Raw genomic sequence first — 15,023 nt, 5'->3', positions numbered from 1 at the left:
ACAGCCAAAGAATTAAGACTGTCTCTTTCCCTTTTCACCTTATGTCGTTTAGCTTGTGAGGAATAGGTTAGGATTTGGAAACATGATGGCAAACTTTACTTTGGACATTCTGACACAAAGTTACATTGGCTAGTTTTGTTGAGGCAGGGAAACCCTTCGCCTAGGTAGGGCTAGTTAGGATTTCCACCAAGCCCCCTACCCCCATCTGTTTTTGTTATTAATAAAAGACTTTGCCAATCAACATGCCACCCATATGTTTGGCTCTTACCCCTAAACCATCAGAGAAGCCACAATGTTAAAGAACAGTTTGATTAGCAGGTTTTTTTTGCGGCTATTTCTTCAGGAAAAAGAACCATATATGCTTCTCAACCACACATTCTTATATGAATCGGGCTTCATAAACTGTTGACAATTTGTATGAAAAAAGGACAATGAGATTTGGTGTACCTCCCTGGATCACTGGTTTTTACTGTGAAAATACTCCAGGAAGACACTTATCAATTCTTACCACCCCCCACTCATATGAACCAAACTGTCTATTTAATCATATCTAGATCACCAAATTGCATACTTAAGGAGCCCTCCAGCCCATTTTCCTTTGCAGGTGGGGAGCAGGTGCAAGTGGATCTAGGTCACCTGGCCTAAGCACCGCCCATCTTCTTACAGAGAGGAGGTAAGCATGCACCAACATGGGTTTACTCCCCCTTTCCCCACAGGCCATCCCAACCCCCTCTGGTCCCCCCGTGATGTTCTGTGTGCCCCACCCTTTTGCGTACACAGGTGTTGCCGGTTTTGCTCGATTCTTCTACCCTGCTCCCCCTCCGCCCTCTCCAGCCTACTTCTGCATGAGACTGTCCTGATACATTCTGGTCTCACCATCACCGTCTTGAGGCCAATGCTGGATTTGACTTTTATGGACTTCACTGATTCACGGTGCGTCACCCTTTCTCAACTTTCATGCTGAACTTCCTTTGCATCTTGTACTCATGGTGGCCCTGAACCATGCTGTTCCCATCTTCATCTTGTATCCTGGCTTGCAACATTATGTGTTACTACCGACTTCTGCAATTGTATTTGCTCTCCCCTCTTCCTTCTCCACTCTTTTTGACCGCTTACTCTTGGTTCTCTCCTCCTCCCCCTTTCTCCCTTTTCCTATCTCCTCCCCTCCTCTCCTTACTTTCTTCTATGTACTTACTCTATCAGAACTGTCCCTGGACCTCGTATGATAGCAACCTCGTCTGTCTACTCCTCCCTCCCCTTACTTGTTTTTTCCTCCTCCTCATCAGGCCTAGTAAGATAGTCACTTGTTTTATTCCTCCCCTCCCTTTCTACACCCCTCTCCCTCACCTTTTGTTTTTCTCCCGCTCTACCAGAAATGTCGTCAGGCCTAGTACGGTAGTCGCCTGTCTGTCTCACTTTCCTTCCCACTCTCCCCCTCCCTTCCTTATCTATGTCTTAACTCTTGCACTATCTGAAATGTCGCCAGACCGAGTACGATACTTAATTTCACATCCTTACTGTTCATGGCCGGTAAGAATGTCATTGTATTTTCCATTGTTCCCTCCCTTGTCTTGAAGCGCTTTGAAACACATTGGGCCTCATTCCGAGTTTGGAGGCACCCATGGTGCTATAAGCGCCATGGCTGCCTCCAAACTCGGGTCCGGGTAGTCAGAATGGGGATTTACCGGGTCATTCCAACCTTGGAGGACCCGGTAAGTCTCCATCCTGAAAACCATTCCCCATTCGAGCCCCCATAGGGCTCAATGGGAATGGGGAAGGAGCTAATAACGGGCCCGCTATTTCGTATTTGCTATTGGCTCCCGCTAACGGCGGCTGGTAAAACCAGCCGGCCTTAGTGTGACCCGCTAAGGGACCTCGGAATGCGGCAGTGGGGGGGGGGCGGGGGTTAACGGCACCGGCATCCTTACCGGTGCCGTTAAGCCCTTACCGCCAGGGTCAGAAAGAGGCCTAATTGTGTATAGGTGCTATATAAATAAACTATCATATAATTTCCATCGATCAACCATATAGTACCAACATCTTGACTTAAAAGTTACCAACTTCACTAAGCATACCTCCAGGGGTGAGCCACCTACTAATTAATGTAACAGTTTCAGTATCATTTATTTGTTCTGCTTCCAATAAAGCAGCATACTAAAAGAAGAGCAAAATAAAAAAAGTGACATTCTGGAAGACTATAGATACAATTATGCAGGTTATTTGACACTATATTCTGTTGATGGTTCTGCTGCACATTGGCCATTTAGAATATATACAGTCTGTGAAGGCATCATGAAGGAGACAGAAAAGAAGTTCCAGATTGGTTCTCAAAAGGATTTTTTTAACTTAAAAGGCAGGATGGAGTAAGGCCTAGCTTGCCCTAAGGTAGGATTTCCCTACCTAAAGAAAACTAAGGATAGTCTGTGTCAGGAAGTCTGAATCAAAAGTCTGTCTGTCCAAAACCTATACTTGCCCTCACAACTAACTGGATACCATGTGTAGGGATGTCCGCAGCAAAATGAATAGTGTTCAAAATAAAGTTCTGAGCTTCTTTCAGCTCCTGGCTTGTTATCAGCTTCCCCTTCCCCAAGTTCAAAACAGTTCACAAAGTCTCTGGTTCCCTACCCCAAGAGTTCACTTCTTTATATTTACTTTCATTGGCTCTTTACATAAGGCGGGCAATCTGTCTAGGTGTAGTTGTCAGAGAACACGGTCCACCCATTACAGGTCACACGACTGATACCCCTATACACTTTTTTACACTTTCTGTAGTGTTCTGGCTCTTGCCAACACAGGATTGCTCTTAACATGCAGTTCTTTGAAGTCCTGTAGCTTTGACTAATACTTAGTTTCTCATTTCATACCCTTCTTGGTATTCTTTTGACTCTTCCACCACTTGTGTCTCACAATTCATTCCGTGGTATCTGCTATTTGCACCCGCTTGCTTTCAATTCTTTCGCAAGTGCTCATAACTTGCTTTTGTTCTGCGCAGCATTCAAAAGTGCTTACAAAGCCTTTCAATTTGTTGAGTATTCAAAATGACTTGTTTCAGCTTTCAAAAATACTTATAACAACTTTCAGCTTGTTCAGCATTCAAACATGCTGGTTTCCAGTCCCCGGAGCACCCCGGTATGAGAGTTTTCCTTTTTCACTCATTGGGTGTATACGGCAACTCCCTCGGGTTTCTCTGCTCTGCTCTGCTTTTGGCTTCTATTCGCTCCGCTCTCGTGGTAGCCACAGCGAGCACCGCTCACTCTCCTCGAGTCCTGTAGCAAACTGCTCTGCTCTTCCACTGCGGCAGCTACAGAGATCATGGCTCGCTCTTCTGGAGTCCTGCGGTGACCGGAATGCTTTGTAGCCCCCCAGCTCTTGCTGCGTGCACCTGACAGGGAGGGCAGCAGGATTTCTAGACCATCGCACGGCCAGCCTTGGCCTCAGCGTCTCTCTCACTCCTGCTCGGCACGGCTCCTCTCCATTTGTTCATCTCCAGCCAGCGCCGGCTTTCCAACCCACTTCCTTCTCTCCAGGCCGTCTCTCTTTTTGTGCTAGGCGGCCACCATTTTTATACACCTTGAGATTGCTAAATGACTGCAGGTATGGGTAATTTAATTCAATTGCCTGACCCTGGTGAAACCAATTAGCTAGACATGCCTGGCTGTTCCAACTGAAATCCTCCATTATCCTCTTCCTCATCTCAGTACCAGAGTGGTGTTTGGGGAGGTTTGAATTAAAGAAAGTGTCTATATTAGCAATATAAGACTGATTTATATTGGTCTCACCCAAATGAGGATGTGTCCTCCAAGTTGGTCTCTTCTTCATTCCAGTATTAGGGTGATGGGTCTGTGGAACATTTTGCAGGGAAGAGAGGGGGGGAAAGGCTAAAGTAGCCTACAAAGGCTTGAGGGATAGAGGGTATAAATCATAGGATAAAGAGTGTTGCTGTGCCATGGGTTTTTACTTTGAAAAGCAGGGTGGGTTAATATTATTCCATAACCTCCACTTGCCAACCCAACATTATTGCAATAAAAGCATTGATGTATATCACATCTAATCCTGTTGACAAAAACAGATGGGACACCAGAGGCAAGAAATAAACACAGTCTATGTAAAAAGTACAAAACAATTTTATATTAGCAGTATAAAGCAAAGAAACAGGGAATTGTCATTAAAGGCAAAAAAGAAAAAAGCAAACAAAGAAAAACACACACCTTATACATTCATGTTCATTGATCATGTCACGTCCCTAGGAGTTCCCGTTGTTCCCAATGTCACCCTTCTTGGTGGACTCCATCAACAGGTGGGGCCCGGTGCCTTCAAGGACTTCACCTACCTTCTTGAGAGGAACAACCTGCATCAAAGGCAAGACACTGGTGGGTCGCAGAACCCCTCACTAGGTTCAATTGAATCGCATCTATCAGCCATTGGTAAGACTGTTCCTTTCTTGTTGTTTGGCTTGTGATTATTGTTGTGGCTAGTTACTTAACCAGCGTTTATTTGCAGTGGCCCAGGGGTTCCCAGAAGTCTGTGCCTCCGGAAGATCATCTCCCACCTGTGGCCTCAAAGGTTGTACAGGGAGTGACATTTGTAGTCTCCCTGTGCGGCACTTGTGAATGGATGCATCCTCGTTCTACACGACAGTCAAGATATAACAGACTGTGAAGCCACCCTGTCGTGTAGGCAATGGAGGGGGCCGCGGAAGAACCCTTGGCTACTATGGTTCAAGCCATAACCGGTTACGTGCAGACATGGCCGCAGCAAATACTGCCATTCACCAACGGTTAGACTATCTCCAGAGTATCAGACACCCCCTGCCTCCTGATTTGGAATTCAGAGGCGCGTCATCTGCCCCACCGATAGCCCCCCCTCCGGTTCCAATCCCTCAGACTCCCACGTCTATAGTACTTCCCACTCCTTCCCCTTTGGCCGCCCCAGAAAGGTATCATGGGGACCCCAGCAAGTTTAGGACATTCGTCAATCAGTGCAAACTGCACTTTTTGTGTAGAACCCAGGCCTTCCTAGATTCAGCTGCAAAAGCCGCCTTTACCCTATCACATTTGGCAGGCATAGCTGCCACATGCGCTAATCCCCTCATGGAAAGCAACAACCCGGTGTTTTATGATTTCGACTTGTTGATCACAGAGATGGCCCGAGTATTTGATACCCGCCATAAGGTGCAGTCCCGAGACTTGGAACTATTGGATCTGGTACAAGGTAGGGGGGTCTTTGAGTACATTATCAAGTTCAACCAACTTGCAGCAGAAACTTCATCGCCTGAAAGTAAAAAGGCAGTTGTTTTTTACAGGGGTCTAAACAATGTCATGAAAGACGCACTTGCCGTAGTCCCTGCTTTACCCACGGCATACCATGATCTGGTGGATCTGGCTTTACAGGTGGATGCTAGACGTTCAGAACGCAGAGCCGAGGCCGGTTTTGCTTCCACGTCAGTGCCATCCTCCACCTCTACTGCCTCCAGCTCCAATAAGGAACCTATGCAGGTAGGGGGCATACGTAGTCCAATCACACCATCGGAGAGGGAGCGCAGGAGGGTGGAAAATGCATGCTATTACTGTGGTTTGAGTGGCCACTATGTTAAGGAATGCCCCCGCCGGCCAAAATTGAAAACGCTGGGTTTTCGGAATGCTCGACCCTAGACCCGGGGACTGGGTCGAACACTGTCCCTCTCACCCCAGACCCGATACCTGCATTTGTCCGTATCCGGCCCATACGTTTACAGGCCACGCTCCAACCCACACCTGAGGTTTCACACCCTGTCACGATCATCCTTGACTCCGGGGCTACGGGTAATTACATCGATATTACGCTTGCCCACACACTCAACTTGCCCCTTTTGACTAAGACCAGGCCGGAACCGGTTCAGGCGGTGGATGGCACATCCCTGATATCCGGGCCCATTAAACAGCAGACGGCTGCTCTGCTTCTTAAAATTCAAGACACACACAAAGAAACCATAAGTTTCAACCTCATTGCCATGCCCCAGTTCGGCTTAATATTGGGGATCCCCTGGCTCCATGAGCATTCAGTTCACTTTGAGTCAGAGTTATGCCAATGCTTCTGTCTTCCTGCAAACACCAACGATCACACTCCTGCTCAAGCCCTAGGGGCTATAGGCCATTTAACCTTAGAGGACACCATGAATTCGCCAACAGAACACCACATGGTGGGACTGATTTCTGCACTCATTCCCCCTCAATACCAGGATTTTGCAGACGTATTTGATCATGGTTCTTCCGAAGTGCTTCCTCCGCACCGTCCCTATGAATGCCCAATAGATCTGAAACCGGACAGTACAGTACCCATGGGCCGGATTTATTCCCTGACCCCTACTGAAGAGACAGCACTCAAGGAGTATATCCAAAAGTCCCTCCGGTTAGGCCATATCCGTCCAACTACTTCGCCTGCAGCCAGTCCAATCTTTTTCGTCCCCAAGAAGGATGGTGACCTCTGCCCATGTGTAGACTACAGGCGACTAAATGCTATCACAGAAAAAAAACGATATCCCATTCCCCTGATTACACCACTGCTTGACCGTCTCTCTCATGCTTCAGTATTCACAAAATTAGATCTTCGTGGGGCTTGTAACCTAGTCCGCGTTCGTCCTGGGGACGAATGGAAGACCGCCTTCTGCACTCGATATGGGTTGTTTGAGTATACGGTCATGCCGTTTGGTCTATGCAATGCCCCGGCCACGTTTCAGAGATTCATGAATGATATTTTCTCCGATATTCTGGATCTGTTTGTTGTCGTCTATCTAGATGACATCCTGATTTATCCCTGAACCCTTAAAGAACACGTACCCCATGTACGGGAGGTACTCCCGCGTTTACAAAGACATTCACTCTTCGTGAAACCAGAGAAGTGCCAATTCCACACTGACACCGTGGAATTTCTCATTTTTCATATTACGCCTGGAGGCTTAGCCATGAACTCCTCTAAAGTAAGGGCCGTATTGGACTGGCCGGCTCCAAAAAACCTAAAAGCGCTTCAGTCATTCCTTGGCTTTGCAAACTTTTACCAACGGTTTATCTCTGTTTTTTCTTCTCTAGTGGCTCCTCTTACTTCTTTGACAAGTCCTCGTGTTCCCCTTCTATGGGCCGAAACACACCAACAGGCCTTTGACTCCCTCAGGATGGAATTTACTAACGCCCTGGTTCTGCAACACCCGGATCCGGAATTGCCATTCATCGTGGAGGCTGACGCTTGCTCCTTTGCCTTGGGGGCTGTCTTGTCACAGGTATGTTCCGCTAACGGTCGGCTTCATCCCGTGGCCTTTCACTCCCGCAAATTCACGGACGCAGAATCCCATTACACAGTGACCGAAAAAGAATTGTTGGCAGTCATGGACGCCTTCTGTGTTTGGCGACACCACCTCTGGGGTGCTAAACATCAGGTCGCTGTGTACACCGATCACCAAAACCTGCAGGATCTGGCTTCTCTAAAGTGCATTAACAGTAGACAGGTCAGATGGCATTTGTTTCTTGCAGCCTTTGACTTTGTTATCAAACATCGCTCAGGTACGGCTCACGGGAAGGCCGATGCTCTATCTCGCTCCCCGGGGGGGGGGGTCACTCTACCGAAATATCCCGACACTCTCCAGGACTGCGGAAAGGTGGTTTGTCTATGTACCCCGTCACCGCCTTTGCTGGAAGCTGTTCGGGATTGGGTCTCCCTGCATCCGGACCAATTATCCGAGTGGGATCTCACACTTCATGACGGGCTACCGTTTATGGCCAATCAACTTTTTCTACCCACTACCGAAACCCGTAACATGGCCCTTGCATGGTCTCATGATGCCCCTATACATGGACACCCCGGTCAGAAACATACTCTAACACTGTTGAAACGCTGGTGGCCCTCTATGAAAAGGGACGTAGAGTGCTATGTTAATACCTGTGGGGTGTGCGCAATGTAAACACCGCAGGGGTCGCCCTGTTGGTCTCCTGCTTCCATTACCTGTTCCCCCAGGCCCTCGCACACGGTTACTATGGATTTTATCACCGACCTACCCCGGGTCCAGGGGTTTGACACTCTCTGGGTGGTAATTGATTCCTTCTCTAAAATGGCTCGTTTTATCCCCTGCAAGGGCGTTCTCTCCGCTCCAGCATTAGCCAGACTGTTCTTTGAAGGGGTTTTTAGTCTCTTTGGTTTACCCACGGTCATTGTCTCGGATAGGGGTCCCCAATTCACATCACGCTTTTGGCGTGCATTGACCAAACTCCTTGGCATTGACGTACATTTCTCTTCAGCATACCACCCTGAGTCGGAGGGTCAGACGGAGAGACTCAATCAAACCTTGGAACAGTTCTTGCGTTGCCTGACCGTGCAGCAACAGACTTCCTGGCTGAAAGTTATCCACATTGCTGAGTTCGCCTATAACAAAGCTGAACATTCTTCCACTGGGTTCTCCCCGTTCTATGTCTTGTATGGCCAGCATCCCCGGGTTCTGCCCTTCCTCGCCATGCCTTCCTCAGTCACCCCTGCTGCCGCCGCTTGTGCTAGGGACCTGTCCTCCATCCACGCCCAGACCACGACTCATCTTCGAGGCTCAGGCGTCCATGAAGGCTCAGGCGGATAGGAAACGGGTGGTGGCCCCGTCTTCTACAGTGGGTTCTCGTGTCTGGTTGTCCACCCGACACTTACGACTGGCGGCATGTCGTAAGCTCCTCCCTCGCTTTGTGGGTCCTTATGTTATCACCCAGGTCATCAACCCTGTGGCCTTCCGGCTTGCGCTCCCAAAGTCTTGGCGGATTCACCCGGTCTTCCATGTCTCCCTCCTGAAGCCTTGCCCTGGTCCGACTCGGCTTCGGGCGCCTGTGGCTCCGGTGTCCTTGTCCTCCCCTGATGTTTGAGGTCTCTGGGATCCTGGGTTCGCGCCTTTGTAGGGGTCGCCTTCATAATCTGGTGGACTGGTCTGGGTTTGGGCCTGAGGAGAGGTCCTGGGTTCCCGCTGAGGATGTTTGCGCTCCGCGCATGGTGGCACGTTTCCATAGGGACAATCCTTCGTGCCCACGGGGTCGTGGGCGTTTGGGTGGGGGCTTTGTCACGTCCCTAGGAGTTCCTGTTGTTCCCCCCCAAAGCCCCAGACCCCATACCTCCACTATGCCCCATCCGCAGGCTAGGATCCGGGACCCACCGCTGCCTTCTTCCCGTGTTCCAGGGCGGCAGCGCCAACGGCCAGCCCACCACCGTGGACGCCCGCTCCATTGGCACATTCCGTGGCGGCTGCGGGACCGACCTCGTTTCCTGCTTCAGCGTCACGTGGCTGACACCTCTCACTCACGTGTAACAACACGATCACGTGATGCGGGTGCGGATCACGTGACCGGAAGACAAACGTAGCGCCACTACTTAAACGCTCGGATACGAGTGTTCAGTGCTTCACAGCTGTTCTTGTGACTACTGTTTGGCGCTACGTTCATCTTTGACTCACTTGGATTACGATCTTGCATTGTTTCACAGACTTTTTTGGATTGCCCTCTGTTCTGGATCTTGGATATTGGATATTGGATATTGGAACTCTGGTTACGAATCACGGACTGCCTTTGGTCTTCCATTCTGATACTCGTCTTGGTTTTGTTTTCCTGGACTTCTTGGTGGACTCCATCAACAGGTGGGGCCCGGTGCCTTCAAGGACTTCACCTACCTTCTTGCGAGGAACAACCTGCATCGAAGGCAAGACACTGGTGGGTCCCGGAACCCCTCACTAGGTTCAACTGAATCGCATCTATCAGCCATTGGTAAGACCGTTCCTTTCTTGTTGTTTGGCTTGTGATTATTGTTGTGGCTAGTTACTTAACCGGTGTTTATTTGCAGTGGCCCAGGGGTTCCCAGAAGTCCATGCCTCAGGAAAATCATCTCCCACCTGTGGCCTCAAAGGCTGTACAGGGAGTGACATTTGTAGTCTCCCTGTGCGGCACTTGTGGACGGAGGTATCCTCTTTCTACACGACAGTCACGATATAACAGACCACAAGAAATGTAAGTTTGAATCTGGGCGGTGGTGTGGGATAGAAGGGGAAGCATGCGTAGAAGGAAGTTGAATGATTAGCAAAAGTAAAAAAGAAGCATAAAGTGGTGATAGCAGCAGAAGTGGTACAGAGTCGTTCCTGTCCTAACAGAGTGCTGAGAACAAATCATTTGGCTAAACACAATTTGTGCAGAATAAGCTAGGGAGTGTCACTTTGTTACTCCCAGTTGAGGTCTAAATTGAGAATGCCAACAAAACCACGATGGTATTTCTTCTCGGATGTAGCTTCGTTTTCCGAGGTCAGGGTTTGCGAACACAGTGGGGGAACTGAGTAAAGAGGAAAAAGCACAAGCAATCTTTTTGTGGGCGAGTATGATCACACACATCCCCCTCACATTTGTTGCGTTTCGGCAGTTTGAGACCAAAAAGGATTTAAAGAAATAAAGTATTTCGCCTTCATCAGGGCAGTGATGATCAGGTTCTTACTGACCAGGAGGGTGGGAAGCATCCTAGGTCACATATGAACGGATGGCCATTCATCCTCAGTATTTGTGTGGACTGGAGGAAACCGGGCTGGTGGGGATGTGTACCGCTGTTTCAAATGTCCGCTTAAATGGGCGGCTGTGCAGTCAGGCTACACACCATGTGTTTCCTGTCCTGGACATGGCTGGACAGGAGACTAAATTCCGGCGACTCCCCGGAGTTGGGAGAGTGCGTGCACGAAAAATCCAGCCATAGGGTGCTTGTCAGCAGAGGATGGGGCCAGATGGTATCTTGTGCAGGAGTGAATCCTGAACTGTATGCAGGCGCTGCGGCTTGCGTGTACGAGGGCCGCTCTTCTGATTATTCGTGGAGCTGAGAAGGAACAGTCTTGAGCAGGAGGCAGCCTGCTAACAAAACTTTGCTCGCTCGGAGTCGCTGAAGGCGGGACTCAGCGCTCGCTGTGTGCGGGTTGGTTGTTGAGGGATAGAGGGTTCATTCTGAAAGGGGAATAACATGGCTCACCTAAGGATGTCCTTTCCCTACTCCCCAAGTTCCCTCCGCCCAAGTGATCCTCCCTCGCATATCCACACCCAGGGTCAGGATCCAAAAGCGATGACCTTTCCCTGGCCACCTGAGAGGAGGATCCATGGGGAAAAGAAGTGAGGACGCCCCCAGGTTCCTTACAAGTCATATATATATATAGGATATAAATACCTATGTTATGTTCCTGTTGGTGCACTACCACACCCCCCCTGCCGCAATTAATGCACCCACTCAAATCTCATAAAATCATCAGATTTAGGAATAGGATACAAATGATCACAGATGTCACTCTAGAGCATGTCAACATACATAGGCAAGCACACAGCATTGAATGAATGACTGACAACAACTTGCTTGTTTAAAGGCAGCATCAAACATACAGTTCACTCCAAATATTGATTGAAGGGAATGTGAAACCATGCAATACAAAACAAAGAGCAATGTGTGAAATAATGGTGGAGGGTGGTGTGTGAGGATGTAGAAGGAGACTGACAAGGAGGGGTTATTTTGTGGGCTATAAAAATAATTTGGTCTATCTAAAAAAAACACCTCTCCCTACTTTCTAAGGGGCTTACCTGCCTCAACCTAGAAACACTTTAGTGAGCTGTCAGAATGTCTGTCAAAATTAAATGTTAGAGTCAGAAACCAAATAATCTAACCCTAACACGATAGACATAAGTCTTTAACTAAAGTGAAGTTTGTGTATCTTTCACAGGAAAACGACTCCCTTCTCCTGGAAGCTTCTGTCCTCTAGTAGAAGTAACTCCTTCAATGTCCCATCAAAAAGGACCAGGGGAATGACTCCCTTCTCCTGGTCCTTCTGTAAAGGTTCTCCACAGTGGTCTTTAAGCACTCTAGCAGAACATTTGGATTAGTCTCTTTAACTCCTTCCAGGAAGTAGAAAAACTCTCAGCCTTATTTGGCTTCCATCTAACGCTCTAATGATGGATATCTTTTCCTGGGTTCTCCATGTCTTTGTTTGATTCTTGTAAGAAACCTGAAGTTTTCTCCCCTAGCTAGTCCCCGGGGATCTGTGCATCCAGGTGGCCAGGACACGGCCATCGCTACTGGAAGCAGTTCCTGGGGGTGGACCAGTGAGGGAGGATCACCTGGATGGGGGTCCTTGGGGAGTGGGACACCGACGGGCGAGACACGGTATCCTCTTCCTTCCAACACCTTTTCCCCCATGTAGGATATTAAAAAGAAAAAACACTGCCTGCCCCCTTTTCCGACACAAACACTTTCACATAACACAGAAGACAACAGACTAACATCCGAGCCGTTTAACTTTTCCCAATACAAGGGTCAGGTAAAGTCAGGCAATTGACCAGAATCACACACACCTGACGCCCCTTTCCTTTCCCCAAAGGGATAAAAGGTGGAGCAGCAGAGCACAAGACGAGCAAGGCAGACCGCACGATGTGAGAGCTAACTCAGCACAGCAGTTCAAGAGGAGGCGAAAGACGACGAATACCGAGAAGGTGACAAGGAGAGAAGTAACCTTACCCTTTCCGATCAAGGTCTGTGAAACCTCTGCAGATGGAAACATAAGACCCCGAACAATAGCCAGCATGTGTTGCAGCAGATTTCTACGGTACGCGAGACCTTCCTCCGCTGATAAGCAAGCCGGGGAAGGACACTGGTCTCAGTGGTACCAACCTTGACTCAAAGGATAAAGAAAGGCAAGCAGTTCATCAGAGACGATGAGTGGAGGGGAGAATCGATAAGAAACTGAACTGTGTTGAACAAAAAGTAGCCAACGGCTAATTGGAACTTTTTAAGACTTAAAGATACGATTGAGGAAAGGGGGAGGGGGGGGGGAACTAGCAACAGAGAAGTCCAGCACCATGTGGTTGCTCTGGCAGGAAACTCTGGGCGATTACCCAATAGTAGAAACTACCGGAACAAGAAGCCCTTGGGAAGAGGCGAAAAGGGGGACAAAGTGGTCCTACAGGGGTCTTGTAAAATCCTCTGTACCGTTGAGTCTTTGACCTACAGATAATTGACAAGCAAAGGGAAATTAATCCTGCTTGGTGAAATGACTGCATTACCAGTGTGTTGTATAAATTGGCAAGAGTGAACCCGTAAGAGGGAAGCCGACAACCGGGAACAAAGCTCGAAGTGGTGTTTAAATAGACAATAAGATTTGTGAAGCAAGAAGTATTGCAAGACAAGGGAAAGGTAAGCACCCCCTTGCCATTTAGGATTCGAGCACGGCCAAGGGAGATCCAGGGGTGAAAAGTAATCACCGAAAGTTCATCCAGAAAGGAATTGTTCAAAAGGAACTGTTCAATTGATTGGTTGAATATTATAGGTGAGGGGTTGGCACCTGGAAGTGGGGGACCAAGGGTGAAGCCGTCACCCAACGTGAACTGTGTTACAGAACGTTATGTTCGTGTTAGTTTGTTGACTACATCAGGCCTCGAAGGCAAGAGACTTTTTAATGCAAAGAGACTTTAGCATCGAAGAACCTTTTAGCTGGAACTGTCAGCTCATGCTGAGATGGAACGAAACGGTCAGCTCGTGCTGGGAAGGCTCGAGCATGTGCTGTGCTCCAGAGTCCCACCTTGTCCCTTGCTAAAACGTGGGGAAGGGAGACCTCAAGGCAATCACATCCAGACTTATTATTTGAACACTATTTTCTTTATTTGTGATACCCTATCCCACACTCTTTCGGTAATTAGTTGTAAAAGATATTGGCAATAGGTTTTCCTTAGTATAGGCCATTTTATTTTTGACAGCGCCACTAGGACTGCCTTATTTTTCATTTGATGGTGGACGCTTGCTCCCATCTTACATTTAAGTTTAGCTTGGCGTTTTTCCGTCCTGCATTAATTGTTCAGTAAACACCCTTGAACTGTGATCACTTGTGTCTGTCTTTACTGTCGCACCACAAGTTCCTTACACTCTCTACTGGTTTCTATATCGTACTGAGGGTATTATTTCCCAAAGCTCTCGCTTTCCAATGACTTTTGTTGCGCCACAGCGACTTTAGGAGACAATTCCCGATTCCCTGTTTCAATAGAGGTATTTGGCGACTCACTGTAATGAGGGAGATTGCTGCCACTCCACTTTGCTTGGATAGCGATATTGGGTCTACCACTGCTACGAGGGAGATGACTCCCGATGCACTCAGCTTGGGCAGAGGTATTGGAGTGACCACTGTGATGAGGGAGTTGATACCAGATGCACTCAGCTTGTGCAGTGGTACTGGGGTGACAACTGTGATGAGGGAGATGACTCTTGATGCACTCCGAGTTGGGCCTCTTCCTGGATCCCACCCGGCCTTCCCACCATTCCAGTTACACCTTTGGTGTCTTGGACACATCATGGGGTTGCAGGGGTCTCCTCTCCTCCTCCTCCTCCTCCTCCTCCTCATCCTCCTCCTCCTCATCCTCCTCCTCCTCCTCCTCCTCCTCCTCCTCCTCCTCCTCCTCCTCCTCCTCTTTCTTCTTGTTATCTGTGCGGCAGGCTGGTGGTCTCAGCGTAGTTTCTTAACTCGACGGTCCACCTTTCTGCAGTCACGCCACCACCAATTGAGTCGGTTCCCTGCCGGCTTGCATGCACTTCAGCAACATCCTGTTCTTCTTGACCCCTCCAGGAGAGACGCAACTGCTTCAGCTGCAGCATTCCAGGTTTGAACTTCCCGTCTCGTTCGCATACTCCTGGCTTCTGCTGTGAGATCTCCTGAATTAGTTTGTGCTTTCTACTGTTGACTCCGCCCTGGCGTAACATCAACACCATCTTGGAAATTCACTTTGGCACTCTTTATGCCTCCAGTGAGCCACCTCGTTACAGTACTTGGCTGACTTTGCATATAGTTATTCCATATGCTTCCCATGTTCTTCTTCATCCCAGTATGCTTTACATTTGTCAGTGTCATGGCTTTACAATAACACATGGTTCCACTGTCAATGGTGGGGGAAAAGGGTGATCATGAGGGTAGGGGGTTATGTGACAGAGTTTTAGAGAGGCTTTTCCCCAGGTGGATGTCGTTATCCCCATGCAGGGAG

The 15,023-nt window shown here is 48.6% G+C and overlaps 1 protein-coding gene across 6 annotated transcripts in view; it reads right to left on the bottom strand.

Annotated features, from left to right (window-relative positions):
• The window catches only part of DHRS7B (dehydrogenase/reductase 7B), a 461,566-nt gene that overhangs the window by 52,501 nt on the left and 394,042 nt on the right, over positions 1-15,023 (bottom strand). The gene's annotated exons all lie outside the window — the stretch shown is intronic.

The sequence above is a fragment of the Ambystoma mexicanum genome, chromosome 2p, assembly GCF_040938575.1.
Source record: "Ambystoma mexicanum isolate Mex_15411 chromosome 2p, UKY_AmexF1_1, whole genome shotgun sequence".
NCBI lineage: Eukaryota > Metazoa > Chordata > Amphibia > Caudata > Ambystomatidae > Ambystoma > Ambystoma mexicanum.
Note: the sequence above shows the minus strand (reverse complement) of the source record. Positions and strands in the feature narration are given on the sequence as shown.